Raw genomic sequence first — 14,145 nt, 5'->3', positions numbered from 1 at the left:
AGTGTAGTACTTCATTAGCTGCAGCAATAAAACTATGGGTTTATATCTTTTGAAGATGATTCAGTCTCACTGCCACTCTCTATTCTTTTATCTTTTATTTGCAACAGAATTATTATTGAATCACCAAAAGGTTCTGCTCACAGATTGAGGGTGTTATTAACCTTTCCCAAGAACTGATTTTATCATTGACCATTTTACATGTGCTGATATTGCTTTAAATTCTATGAAAACTCTTTGGAAGATTGCTTCTTCCCTTTCTTAGTATTAGATATCACATTTAAAAGTTCTTCTGTGTTTTCTATGTCTGTTTTAAAATTGCATCTCAGTAGCAGCACTTGGAATAACTGTGCCACACAGTGTCCCATCAAGGGTGTGATTGATCTCATTTTGGTCCAGCTTTCTCATGATCCTACATCACAGCTCTGCTGTAGGCAGTAAGAGGAGATCAGCAGCTCCAGAGTGTCATTCAACTCATGTTAAAATAGGTGTTAAAGTAGAAATTATTCCTATTCAGAGTCACACTGAGGTGTTAAAAACAGGAAAACACTTGAATCTTACACAAGAAGGACAAATATTTATCTTGGTGCTAAGTAGCAGTTGTCCTTCATGAGTTTAAAAATAAAATGAAAGCAGAGTATTTCATCAAAGTATGTCCTGTTGCAGCACTAGGAGCAGTGTGTTATGAAACCGTGTACAAAAGCTAAAACATTTAGGAAGAGAATTTTAAATTAACTGGGAACACATATAAAACTTTTTATATTTTAGTTTTGTATTGAAAATGATGGAATTTTGGTTTTACCAGATACCTGCAAAGTCAGACTGTTACAGTAGAGCTGTGCAGTACTCCAGTGGTTCAGACAGTCAGGTCTGCCAATTATCCTGCTTGTTTCCCAGCATTTGCCATTGGCCAAGAGCAGGGATGGGAATCCACCAGCTCATTTCCTGGTCAGGTTTGGTTCTGAGCTAAACCCGCGTTATTAGTGTTCCATTCCTCACAAAGACACCGGGCTCCCCTGTGGGATGCCAAGGGGCTGGATGCAGTGAGGGCATTCCCTGGAGCTGTGACAGTCACAGGGAACAGGCACATCTGAGCCCCAGAGAGGTCAAAGCCCCAGAGTTTCAGACTCTCAAACTTTCAAACGAAGACTTTGGGGTCTCTCTCCTGCTAAGCCCCTTCTGCTCCTGCGTGCTGCCCTGCCCCTTTTCCCTCGGAGGAAGACTGTGATGATGTAAGTGGACAATGCAGGGAGCCAATAGTGGGGTAGGGAGAGCCTGCAGGAGATCGCCTGCAGCCAGAGAGGACACAATTACTGCACCAACTGTCCGGCCAGGCCCAGCCAGGAGACTCCACTTAATGTAATTGAGTGTGAAGGCAGGCTGGAGACACTGCACCCGCTGCCTCAGCCCCCCTGCCACAATATAGACACTATTGGCTGCTAATTGGCGCCAGTGGGCTGGTGCTAATTGTGCTCATGTCTTGGGCTGAGGACAGGCATGTGAAGGATGGAGGGGTCTGCTGGGAATAGGAGGAGGGGAGAGCCAGGGAGACAGTGGTCATACAAGTTGGAACAGGGCTTTAATTTCATATCAAATATTTAAGTAAGTGAGTGGAGGATCTGTGAACTCTCTTTGTGGTAACCCACAAAAGGCCTTGGGGAATAGCACCCCCCTGCCTCCAGCCCAGCCATGAGCTATCTGAAAGCCTCTGTTCCTCTTCCTCCTTAGCTTTGTTTAATTAATTGGGAGAATTGCTAACGATCCTTTTTTCCCCTTCATACCTTCTCTGTTTTCTGCCATTGCATCTTCTTCATTCTTTATTTCAAAGATTCAGCTTTTCCAAATCCAGGGCCATGCAATATTTACACATGGATATTTTGGCTGAACAGAATGACAGCTAAGGAAGAGATCAGGCTCATTACCCTGAAATTGGAGACAGTCTTTCTACATGCAAGGCCAGGATGAGCAGTGGGGACTCTGTGGTGTTGTTTCTTAGAAATATCCAGTCAGACTTTTGGAGGTGGAACTTTACATGCATTAAGTGTCAGTAAGACATATGTTCAGAAATAATCATTTGGGCTAGGACCACCAGTTCAGATGTGAATTGTACCTGCATGCTGTCTCACTTCTAAGATTTTAGTCTCAAAAATGGGCAGGAAAAGTCTAATTAAGCTGTGCTGTGCTGGAAGCAGAGCCCTGCAAGGAGTGACCTGGCTGTGATGGTGTGCTGGTGAAGGGGGAGTTTGGTACATGGGACAATGCTCTTCCCTCCACCCAATGTGAATTACTTTCATGATGCTAAGGTGCACCAGCCTTTGATATATCCTGGGAACAAGCTGGCAATGTCTAGAACTCTGCTGAGAGTTCTGGCTGCCACCATTTGTTTACAAAGTCCAGGTAATAGAAACTTGGATGTACTTGACTTGGGGATTGAGGTGCAGCCAATTTCATCTGAATTCAGATTCTGTCTCTCAGATCCAGGTGCTGCATAGGTTTGTCTTGAGCTGAAGGTGGTAGATTTTCAGATGTTTTACACTTTCCTTCTTTCAGTGTTTTAAAGTCAAAGTGGTTTAGGTATTTGTACCTTGATTTTGAACGACCTGGAACTTTATGATGCAGTTTTGTGACTGACTTAAGACATTGTGACCATGGAAAGCACCATCTAGAGGTACAAGCTCATCCTGCTTGGGGGCTCCTCTCATCTCAAATAATTTGTGATTATTTTTAAACTCCATTTTTGTATTTGAAAACAAAATCTCCTCATTCCATTGAAAGCAATTATTTTCTTTCTTAGTTTACTGATAATTTTCTACATGATCCAGGTTTTTATATGGATCATTCCTTCCCAAAGAAGCTGGAAGGAAAGGCGTGACCAGGGGAGAGGGAGAGCCATGATCAGTGTCTTATTTTTATTAGAAATCACAAGATGTTTATATCCCCAGTTCCTCCTAAAAATGGACCATAATGGGCCTTGGAGTGCTGTAGCAAACAATGCATAAATAACTTTAAACTTGAGCTGTTTTAATTGCGTTACATTTGTCTGGTGTGTAACACAATGATGACTTGTTTGGCCTCAAGGCACTGCTGCTATAAAATGTTCAATATTAAATAATAATTGCAGAAAGTACTTTAATAGGTTCTCTGGGCAGGATGTTCCAAATACATATCTCACAGGTCACTGCATTCAGATAACAGTTTCAATCTAAAATTAATTTTTAATGTACTGATATCTAGGCAATTTTAAGCTTTTTATAAATTATCACAATGTGCGGATTCTTGGGTGAAAGGCTTAGGCATCTAAAGTTTTCTGCCTCTTTCCTCCTCTCAAAATGCAATCCCAGAACTGATGTATGAGGCCTTTAAACTCCTTTGACAGCATGTCACTTTTACTAAAGCAGGCACAAAGTGATTGAAAGCTCTGCAGTGATTTGTTTCAAAACCTAAGTTCCAAATCCCAAGCCCATGAACTATCAGTTCTGTCTAACAATCAAAATATGCCTACCTCTTCCCTGCAGACACCAGCTTCTATAATATGGCATCCTTAAGAGAGCCTGTAAGCTTGGGAGAAAAGCAAACCATCATAGGTCAGGGATATATTGAGCCAGACTTGTACCAGGTACAGAAAGATGCTGTACATGGCTTTCCTTTCTTTCTTCAGCTTTTCTCTTCAAAGGAGCTCATGGCTTGTGAGGGTTCATCAGATCCTTTGCTCGGGCACTTATGCTGGGGCTGTTGATGGATCCTACAGGGTGTACAAAGTACCTTTAGCACCAGAGCTTCAATTCTGCTTATTATTTGGTTGTTCTCCTCATCCCTCTGCATCTAACTCTTCAGTGCATTGCTGAGATAGCCAGGCTAGCTCCCAGGCAGCTAAGAAAAAATGCAGTGGCCTGGTTGGTGTGAGCCCTTCTAAGACTGTGCTCATGTTCTCTTCTTTCATTCCTTTTATTGTGGGTTTTTGTGCTTTCCCTTGAGTCAACACTGGTAATCTCACAGAGGGGCAGGGAATCAGCTCACTGCTCCAGCTGAAAGCTGAGATACCTCCATTTTTCTTTCTTTTTTATTCTTCTAGTTTTCCTATGCTTGTTTGTAGGTCAGAAAGCTGAGCTGGTTAGTTGGGAAGTGGTAGGATCACTAGTGCTGATGGAAAGGAAAGAACAGGAATGTGTAGTTTGCAGCACTGAGACTGTCCCTCTGTGGTCTTTATTTGGCTTAATCCAGCTATAAACTTAATCCAACAAATGAAGTTTGTTTAATCAAATGCCCTCTTCTTGACCACATTATGGGGATCATATCACAGAGGGCCATGTTCACTGAGCTCAGTTTGGAGTAGATCTCTCTCATAATCTATTTTAAAACTGAGATTATATCACTAAAAGAGCATAATGATGTGCTGGGAGAGATCTCCTTGATGGATCTGAATCAGAAGAGTGTCAATGGCCTGATGGCTCAAATGCTTCCAGCTGGGCATGGACTGGTGCCTTGCTGAGAAGGAATGGACCTGCTGATATGTGCAAAAGGAATATCAGCTGAATGTCTGTAGAGCTGTGGGGCCTTGGGCAGGGTCTCTGCCAGTTTCCAAGTGTGCAGCCCAAGAGACTAAGCCCAGTTCTCTCCCAGAAATCATAATTCACATCTTCAGGCATGAAACTCCCCTTTGGCATCATGCTGAGTCTCTCTTGGACCTTTGCATTTATCTGTGCTTTAGGAAGAGAGAATATCCTAGGAGTTTCTTCTAGGTCAGCCTACAGATTTGTGTGGGGCTTATTTGTGTGAGAAAACAGATGGTACATTTGATTGTTCTCTGAATTGGGAAACCAAGAAAAACTGCCATTCTAGTGGAATGCAAGTACCAGCCACTGCTTCCTCACTTTCAGTGGGTTAATACCCCAGAACCAAACTATTGCAGTCTCTGCTCATCTCAGGGGGCCTGAACCTGGGGATTTAAGCAGAGGACAAGGTGGTTTCTTCTTTGTGTATTGTCTTCAGTAGGTCAGTGCCAAGGGTAGCAAACAGAACCATTCTATCAATATGGATCCTATTTTTCTTCCTTCAGAGTATTCCTGTATTTTATGTTGCAGTACTGCTTTGAAAGGCAACTGTGACCAAAGAATAAAGGGAGGAGCCCAATTCCACTATCTTAAATTGCAGAATGTTTTCCCTTTAAAGCCTTTCCCTCCATCCCAAGGTTTTCCTCTGGACACATTTTAAGTAAACTCATTGGTGCTGAAAGAGATTGGTTTGACAGGCTTGATGATTCACACCTTCTATTCAGCTTCCTACTTCAAACCAGCCCAAGCTGAAAGAGGAGAGGTCAACAGCTTTAATGTAAGGCTGTGATTAGTGTAATTCTGACTGGGTAGGAAGTATCTGAATCCAAGACCTCACTCTTCCATTAAGGCAGTGGAAGAATTTGCACCCTGTGTGTGATATTGGTGAGACATTGAACCTAGACGTCAAAATGTGTTGTGGTGTCACCTCTGGCTTCCCTTCTGGACACACCAGTTCTCACTGAGCTGCTCAGAGTGTGTGGTGCATCTGGTGATATCACTGCTGTGAGGGCTTGCTGGCACTGCATTGCAATCAGATCATTTTTACATGGTAAGTAGCTATTAATTACTGCTGCTGGAGTGTTAGTGCACAAAAACACTCTCCTTGAAAGCTGGCTAGCTAGCTGGAGTGCTAAATGTGGGCACATATTAATGACTGAGGAGCTCATTAGCTACACTTGCAAGGATGGAACAACTGAAGTTTCCCATAAAGTGGGAAACTTTATGCAAAACCCATAAAGTGAAAACGCATCTCTGTACTCAGAAGAAGAAACAACGCAACAAACACAACCCTACATGCAAGGCCACTCAACCCAGCTGAGTGATGGACAGCCCCTCCTGACCAAGATGAAATTTGCCCTTCTGAAGGCACAGACACAAAGGTTCAAAGTGTGGTACTTACATTCCTCAGTTTCAGCACTGGTTGTAGAAATGTGACTTCACAGAAATTTCCCCGTGTCTGTGTGCATCAAATCCTGTCCCAGTGTGTCTATCCCTGTACTTCCCACACAAATGCTGATGGCCACGTGCAGCACACCCTGTCACAGCACACATAGTTTTGCCTTTCTTCATCAAAATAAGAAAGCCCATTGATTTTTACTTTTCATGCTTCTGTTACCAGCTCCTGCTAACAACTGCCACTGCTGTTCCTTATCAATATTTGATGAGTAGGGTGAGGTGGAATGGAGAAGCCCTGTGAGTTTCTCCTTCTAAATGGTCTCTGTGAGGATTGAGGTTTTGTGGCTTATGTTTATTTTCTGTCTGTTTTACTCGGTTGATTCAGGTCCTGAAGGTGACTGCTGCTAAAAGATAGGATGGAAATAGGACATCTCTCTTCCCCTATGCCTTGTTCATGCCTTTATCTCTCTGTTTGCCCTCTTGAGTAGGCTCATGGATGATTTTGTGAGTTTTTGAGTTTTTAGATCCTTGAAATTCATCAACAGTGGAAGGTCAAGCAGCACTTATCTGTATGTAGCCAACATAACTTCTCCTTAACCAGTTTTTCCCAGGCTTTATCCAGCTAAGTGTTCTCAGGAAATGAGCTCTCATTTTTAAAATTATCTTTCAACTCACAGAATTAATGACTGCCCTAGTACCTTAATAAATTGTGCCTTAAAAAAAGAGCCACTCCAGAATAGAGTAGCATGCCTTCAGGACATGTCTCTGAGTTGTAACTCTTCATTTATTTTCACTTGTTATAACAAAAAAGCTTCCATAGTACCTGAGAATCTTTTTTTTTTCCTTATGCTTAAGCAGCTATTAAAACTTACTTTGTGGTTGTGAGCTTATGTCAAAGTAAGGTCAAAGGCTCATTCATTACTGAAATGAGAATTCAGTGCTTTGCTTAAAACAGCATTTCTGCAAATACTTTTCATTATAAAGAGCTAGTTGGAGTTTACAAGGATGGAGTCTTTGAGGGCCATAACCCAGAGAACAGTACATGAAACATCATTTCAATGAGCTCTGTGGGGAGAATATTTGAGAAGCAAACAAGGCTCAGAAAACGCAGCAGAGTGTGGAAGCCTGGCACACTGTGAATGCTGGGCTGCCAGTGATGGAGAAACAGGCTGCCAGCTCTGCAGCCTCTGCATCTGCCACCTGATTGCAGGTAAGTGAGCACAGGCACTCAGGTTGGCAGCTGCAGCATAATCCCAGGTGTGATCAGCTGAAATGTGCTGATGGCATCCCAGAACATGGAGAGCCACCTGCAAACACAGGATGCTGCCAAGGTGTTGCTGGGAACAACCCCCTTCCCCTTCCCTGAGATTTAGGTGCAAGGGCTCATTGAGGGAGATGGAGGTTTGTCATTAGTTAGGCTGGATGTAGGTGTAGGCATCGGGACCTCATCTGTACCTCTGGGATTAAAACAGGGGAACAGCTGAAGGAGGAACTTGCAAGGCTAGAAAAAAGCTCTTGTTTTTACTGTAGCCATCAATAGTCTTATAGGAGTGACTGGCAAATGACTTAAAGATCTGCATAAGCCTCATAATCACATGAGGTGAAACACTGGTTAAGAAAAGCCAATGTATGCTTGTTCAGTTCACGGTAAAAGAAAATAAATCAAGGAAAGATATTTTGTATTAGGCAAAATGCTTTTTGCCTCATTTTAATGTTGGTTTTTTTTCATTTTGGTATAAAATTTGCAAGTTAAGCAAGTCTGGGCTTTTTTGGTGGCTTCATTTCAAATTTAAATACCTGGGGATGTCTTCCAGTTTCATGCTTCTGTTCCTGTGGTAGCAAAGTTCAACCTCTCCTTGTTCTTGCTGTGCTCTGACCATAAGGACCTCTTTCAAAATGAGCATTTAAAGTCATCTGGAGGACAGCTTAGGGATACAGGTAAGTGACTGAAACATCTGCAAATGTGTAGGAGACAAGAGAAAACATGAGCACATGGAACCAAGAGCCTTCAAATATGTCACCAATCTACTGCAAGACAAGTAACAAGAGCGAGAAGGGCAAAAGCTGGGCAAAGCCCTTGGGATGGCAGCTTTTCCATGCAAGGCATAAATTTTGAGCTTGTCTGATGTGTGCTGTGAAATGCTGCTGGGTGAAGAGAAAGAAGGGATCCTGCCTCAGAATATAACTCTTGCAGCGTTCCTCAGAGTGACACAAGAATCAGCAACACACAAAATTCTTTGGGTTGTTTTGTTTGATTTGTTTGGAGAATTTTTATGTTTCTTAGTTTTCTTTTCTTTATTCTTTTCCTGGAGACCACTGCTTTTAACTCTCCTCTGTTGCCCTTCTTTTTTTATGCTTTCAAGACTGCTGGGGTGCAGAATTCAGCTCAGGGCCATCTGGAGACCCTCTGCTGCAGTATCATTAATCCCATGCAAGGCAGGTTGGCCATGCTCATTTCACATCTACAGATGTGCACAAATCTAATTATCCATCTCTTGTGCAAGTCTTACAGAAAAATTGTAGCTGAGTCCTTGGAATTTAGTGAAAATACTTAGGAGTTTCACAGACTCTGAAGGTTTTTTTGGACTCAGTTTAGGATTCAAAGCTGTTTGTTGGGAGGTCTGGAGGCCTTCTTCCAACTTTCCTTTTAGGTCTCCTCTAGTGAGCAAGTCAGTGGTTTTCTTCCTGTATGATGACTGTGGGGTCTGTGGGCAGTGTGAACTCGGTGAGCAATGCTGGGATCAGGTGTCCATGTGGGATCAGTCACACTGTGATGCCAGCTTAACTTTAGAGTGTTGGGTTATGTCCTCTATAGCAGACTTTTCCCTGTTTCTTGAACCCAAAGGGAGATACACCAGGTTATTCTCTGCTCTGGGGAGACACACCAGGTTATTCTTCTCCTTAGTCTTGCATCCAAACCTTTTGGGCAGCACATGCACAGGTTGGTGTGGGCACCACAGAAACCTCTGCCCTGGTTCTACCCCCAGGCACCATGTCCAGAGTCCATTCCCAGTGACAAAGCAATCCAGTTCTGTCTTGCAAATGGTTTAGCAAACCACATCCTTTCTGTAAGAGAAAAATGATCTTTCTTCATTTGTAATATCTTTCCTAAAATGTGCTGTACAATCATGTCTCTAAAATATATGAGGCGATAGAGCATCTATATTGAAAAATAGCACATACTTGGCTAGTTTTGCTAATAAGTAAAATATACTGGTCTGAATATGACAACTGTATGTGTTGAAATATATTGAAAACATATTTGGATCATTCCACATAGACTGAAATATTGAAAATTGGCCAAATCTGTAAAAAATTTAAGTCAGTATTTTATATATTATATATTTAAAAATCGTTTTCACAAATGGATAGCAAGGAACCTTGCTACGAAGATGTGGGAAATAATAATCAGGCTTTATTTTTTCCTGATGGGAACCAGTGATCATGGATGCTGTGTCATTACAGACACTGTGGTAAGAGTTAACCTGGCTGCTGGCTCATAATTTGTATGTTGGGCCCAGCACAGGGGTCCATTGATCTTAATAGAGACCACTCAAGAACAGGGAATTCCAACAGTAACAGCTCCCTCGGCATTGCTGGTGCTGATTTAAGTCCGAGCATTTCTTCCTCTGCAGTCTCTTTGGATTAGCCTGGGAATGGACGGGAGAGTGGGAGTGAGAGCAGTTGTGACAGCTCTTAGATGGAGGAGCTTGTGCTTTCTGGAGAAATGAGAAATTTCTGGAGGCTGAGGATTCAAACAGTGATATGACCCCATAGACAATGCAATTATCCTGGCCTTTACATGAAAACAAGGATCTCCATTTATTGTTAGCTTCTGCTGGCATTCCTAAGCATTCTCTAGGTAAGTCCAGAGATGTCTGGATACCCTGGATCCTCTGGGAAGTGCCCTTTTGCAGCATAACATAGAGTTACCTTTTGAGTTTTTCTGTGTGTATTGTTATATCTCTGAAAGGTGTAGGACAGGAGACCCTGGTGTTTTGCCATGGAGGATCCAGGGCTGTCTCTCCCTGCACGTTGTAGCAGCAGTGAGAGCCCCACTGCAGATGGAAGCCTTTGGATGTGCTTCTGGTTGGGGATGGGATGGTCTGCTCTGCTGATGGACCTGTTAAGTGTCCAGGGAAAGTACTTCTGGTGACGGCAATTGACGGCAAATTAGCGACCTCATTAAGTTAGAGATGAGTGTTTTAGAGATGCTAAAAAGGCCATTTGAAGACCTGTGAGGAGAACCGGTTCTGTTTGAGAGTTGGTTGGTAGAACCAGCAAGGGCTTGGCTTCCTCATCCAAGGTTAGACCAGGTCAGCAGCTGAGGGAGATCTCACCCAGAGAGCAGCTTTTAAAGGAAGACCATTGTCCCCTAGGATGACTTTCCTGCCTGATTTGGAGGTGAGCAGAGTTTTCTTTGACTCTTAAAATTGTCCAATTCCTCTCTTAGGAAAAAGCATTTAAGCAAATTTGGAGCCCTAAATCCGGCTCACTGTCTGAATGAATCATCGATGTCTCAGGCAGGAATCATGAATCCTATGATCCTGTTGACCAGGTGAATGTACTTCTGCCAACTACACCACATAAAGTTTGTGCAAACATTTATTTGCATGCAGAAAGTTGGAGAGAGACCAGTCCCAGACAGAAGTGAAACTGAAAGTCAGGTACATCAGGGGTCCTGTAATGAGGTGACTGAGGAGGCTTAGGAATGTCAAAATGGGAATCACGGCTGTTTTACACTTCCGAGATCCCTTGTGCCCTGAAGATGAGCTGCTCGGAGTAGTGCCTTTGTGTTCTGAACAGCATCAGCCTGCTGAGAGCTGGAACACCTCAACATCCCTAATGAAAACAAGGAGCAAACCAGAATTCTCCTGAAAAATAAACAAGCCCACTTCCATGACCCCTTCTTGACCTCCCAATGAGGTGCTAATTACTAGAGGATTAGCACCTCTTCTGTATCACAATGCACTCAGCCAAGGAACGGGAGGTGACAACACTCAGCACAAAATGCAGATCCAGAAGAATTAGTCCAAGGGCAGGAGACCAGTCCCAAAGTTAAGAACAGAGAAACCTCCACTGTGAGTTCAACCTGTTGTCAGAGAAACGAGCTAAGTTACCGCCTTTTGGAGGAGTTAGGCAGGAATGGAATATTTTTTCCCCCTCTTCATGGTAGGCAAATATGCAGCTTTTCTTAATTTGACTTCACAGTTCAACAGAGATAATTTTTTCAGTGTGGCTGCAGTGACAGCAATATGAAAAAGGGCTTATTAAAAATTAATTGCACCAGCAGAAGTATCTCTATGTATCTGTGTCTGTGTTGAAACACCATCCCTGTTGCACCACATCCAGTGGCTCACTGATAAACTGGAATGAAAACTGTAGGAATTAGTGCTTGCAAAGGAAGCCCTGCGGAGATGTGTGTGATCTGTCCTGTCAGGCTGTGTGAGATGATCTCACAAGCTTCAGTGCCTGTATTTATCACATCGAATGGATAAAGTCTTTCTGTGGTGGCTACTGTGATCTTTATGTGGGGATTTTCACCTCTGATCCAGTATGGGATTGAAAATAAATTGCTTTTGTATAAGGCATATTGGCATAAGGCTTTGTATTGTTTTTATTTTTGGTAGGAAATATTTATTGTAGAAGGGAGTGACTTAAGCTGTTTCTAAACACCAAAGGGAACTTGGCCCAAGGGAAAGAATTTCTGAGGTGTGGAACAGCCTGGCCACCTTGGCCACCTGGAAGGTTTGAAATCAAAGCCTTTGCTGCCAGGTACTGGATGAGACTGGAGCAGACAAGCACAAGCCTCCTTGGGAGCAAACTGGCACAACTGTCCCCTAAAATAGGTGAAAGTCCAGGACTTTCCTGAGGGAGAGAAGTCAAGCTGTAAACCAGAGTCTTCTGGAGCTCAAGAACCTCTCCTGGGCAGCAGCTTTACAGCTATTCTGAATTTGGGTTTTTTTTTCCTGAGTGGAAGTTCACTCATGAGCCTGAGAATGCTGCTCTCATTACATTTTTTTCTGATGATGCTTCATTCTTGGAAAGGGGAAAGTTTCTGGTTTGGATAATTGAATTTTCCAATGGAAGATCTCATCACTAAGTTCCTGACCAGCTCCCCACGGACCAGCTGTTTTGCCTCTACCCACTTTTTCAATTTTCTTAGATATGAATATGAGCTGCTTATACAGCAGCCCAGAGAGCTCCCTTTGGATGAGATACGTCCTCCTTCCAGCAGTTAAACCATTTCAAGCTGTACTTTTTAGTCCTGGCCTTGTTCATGGCAGTTTCTTTTGCTTTTCTCATCCCTGCATGTAAATCTTGGTGTCTCAGTTGACTCTGGCACTGCTGCCTGTGCTCCCCGTGGCAGAGATGGGATTGTGCCTCCTGGCTGAAGGGGCTGTGGCAGACATGTCATTTCCTGTTTGCAGAATTACCTCAGGCTTTTTCAGATGGGCCAAGAAACTCCTGTCTACATTGTTCTTCTGCAAAGGATATGTGTGGTATGGGGCCCAGGTGACATAATCAGGATCTCCTCAGTGTAGTGTTTGACTGGGGCCTTGGAAAAACAACCAGATTGCTATCTCCAACTTATCCTAAACGTGCCTGCCTCCTTTTACCGTTTTTGTTGCACAGTATTGTTGCCAGGATGGATTTATGCTAGGCCATTTCCCACTCCAGCTGCGTCATTACAATCATTGTCATGAGAACACAAAAGCAGAGACTGAATGCCCTGTGCCTTCCTAAGAACATATTTATCCCATTGCACTGCTGTGACTTTGGGGGTGCCATGTGCTGGTGGCTACTAAAGCAAAGACTTCCTGATGCTTCATTACCAGGGATCCTCAAAGGCCAGAATGACTCCTTGCTGTCTCAAACAGCCTGGCTTGGGTATGTAAAGCGAAGTTGCCAAGTGAAGAACAATTCCTAGAGGACAGCAGCGCAGTCACATGCGCAGGCCGATAAGGAAGTATTTGGTGGGGTGGTTTTGGTGCCCTCGGCCGTGTACAGACGTTGTCGCTCCACCAGAAGGCGCTGTTGGACAGGGCACGGCCCGGGGGTGCCACCACGCACAGGGGTGACATCACCAGAGTCCCCGCCCAGTGCCTCAGTTTCCCCATTTCCCAGTGTTCTTAGAAATAGTGACCAATGGGACACAGAGCAACTGGATGTTATTAAGTCACCAAAGGAGTTGGTCAAACCACATCCGTGCTTTAGAAAACCGAGATCAAACCAGATGCCTCCAGGCTCCTCTGCGTGACACCGAGCCACAGAAGGTGAAGAAACTGTTCCTTCATTATTTCATTGGTTTCCCATTGTTCTGTGCCCTGCTCTCATCTCCAGCCTCCTGGAACATTTTGCCATGGGGAAAACAAGCGCTCGTGTGCTAATTTTACAAGCTGCCATGGCTGCAGCAAACAGCACGTGGGGTCGGGGCAGGGCCTTCCTCAGACTCACAGCCTGGCACAGCAGCCTCACTGCCCGCCCCAGCTGGCAGTTTGATACCAGCCAGAGAGCTCTTTTTGCAGCATTGATTCGACAATCTGCTGATTGATCACGGGGGTTCTAACAGCAATCAGACTTCCTCCACAGTGTGCTGATGCTGAGACAAGCTTGGTGCTTCTCTGGGTCTCGTAAGCATCTCCTCAGACAGGCCTTTTCCTTCCATTTGCTTTGTTTGCAAAGCTCTGTGTGGTAGAAAGTGGTTTTCTCTACTGTTCATAAAAGATAATCTAAAGATCTAAAGAAATTATTTGAGAAGAGTCCCAGTTCCTACTGGGATACTCCGCTTTGCAGGAGGAATGTGTGACTGCCCATCAGCCTGTCCACCCAGCTGCAGCCCGAGTGCTGTCTGTGTTCACGATGAGGGAAATAATTCCATGCCTAGAGTCCACCCTGAGACTCAAATAAAGAAACAAGCTTTAAGTCCATGTCTTCTGTGCAATGGGCAGGGACAATCTGGTACCTTGTGCTTGTCATCTCTGCAGTTCCTGGCTGGCAGCAGCTGCTTGTTGCTGGTATCATATGGAGCAGAACCAGTGATTTCAGTAAATGAGACAAATACAGAATTCTCCCTCAGCATTTCTAGCTCCACCAATTTCATCTTTTTCTTCCAGCCCTCGGGTACATTAAATGGTTTGGCCTAATGAAGCTCTCTGATCTTAAAATCACTCCACTCTCAATGACCTTCTGTGGCAGC

The 14,145-nt window shown here is 43.8% G+C and overlaps 1 long non-coding RNA gene across 8 annotated transcripts in view; it reads left to right on the top strand.

Moving 5' to 3' along the window:
* LOC128797023 (uncharacterized) overlaps positions 1 to 14,145 on the top strand; it is a 225,993-nt gene that overhangs the window by 74,331 nt on the left and 137,517 nt on the right. The gene's annotated exons all lie outside the window — the stretch shown is intronic.

Source organism: Vidua chalybeata, chromosome 18, assembly GCF_026979565.1.
Source record: "Vidua chalybeata isolate OUT-0048 chromosome 18, bVidCha1 merged haplotype, whole genome shotgun sequence".
In the NCBI taxonomy this organism is placed as follows: domain Eukaryota; kingdom Metazoa; phylum Chordata; class Aves; order Passeriformes; family Viduidae; genus Vidua; species Vidua chalybeata.
This window is presented reverse-complemented; position numbering and strand designations above follow the sequence as displayed.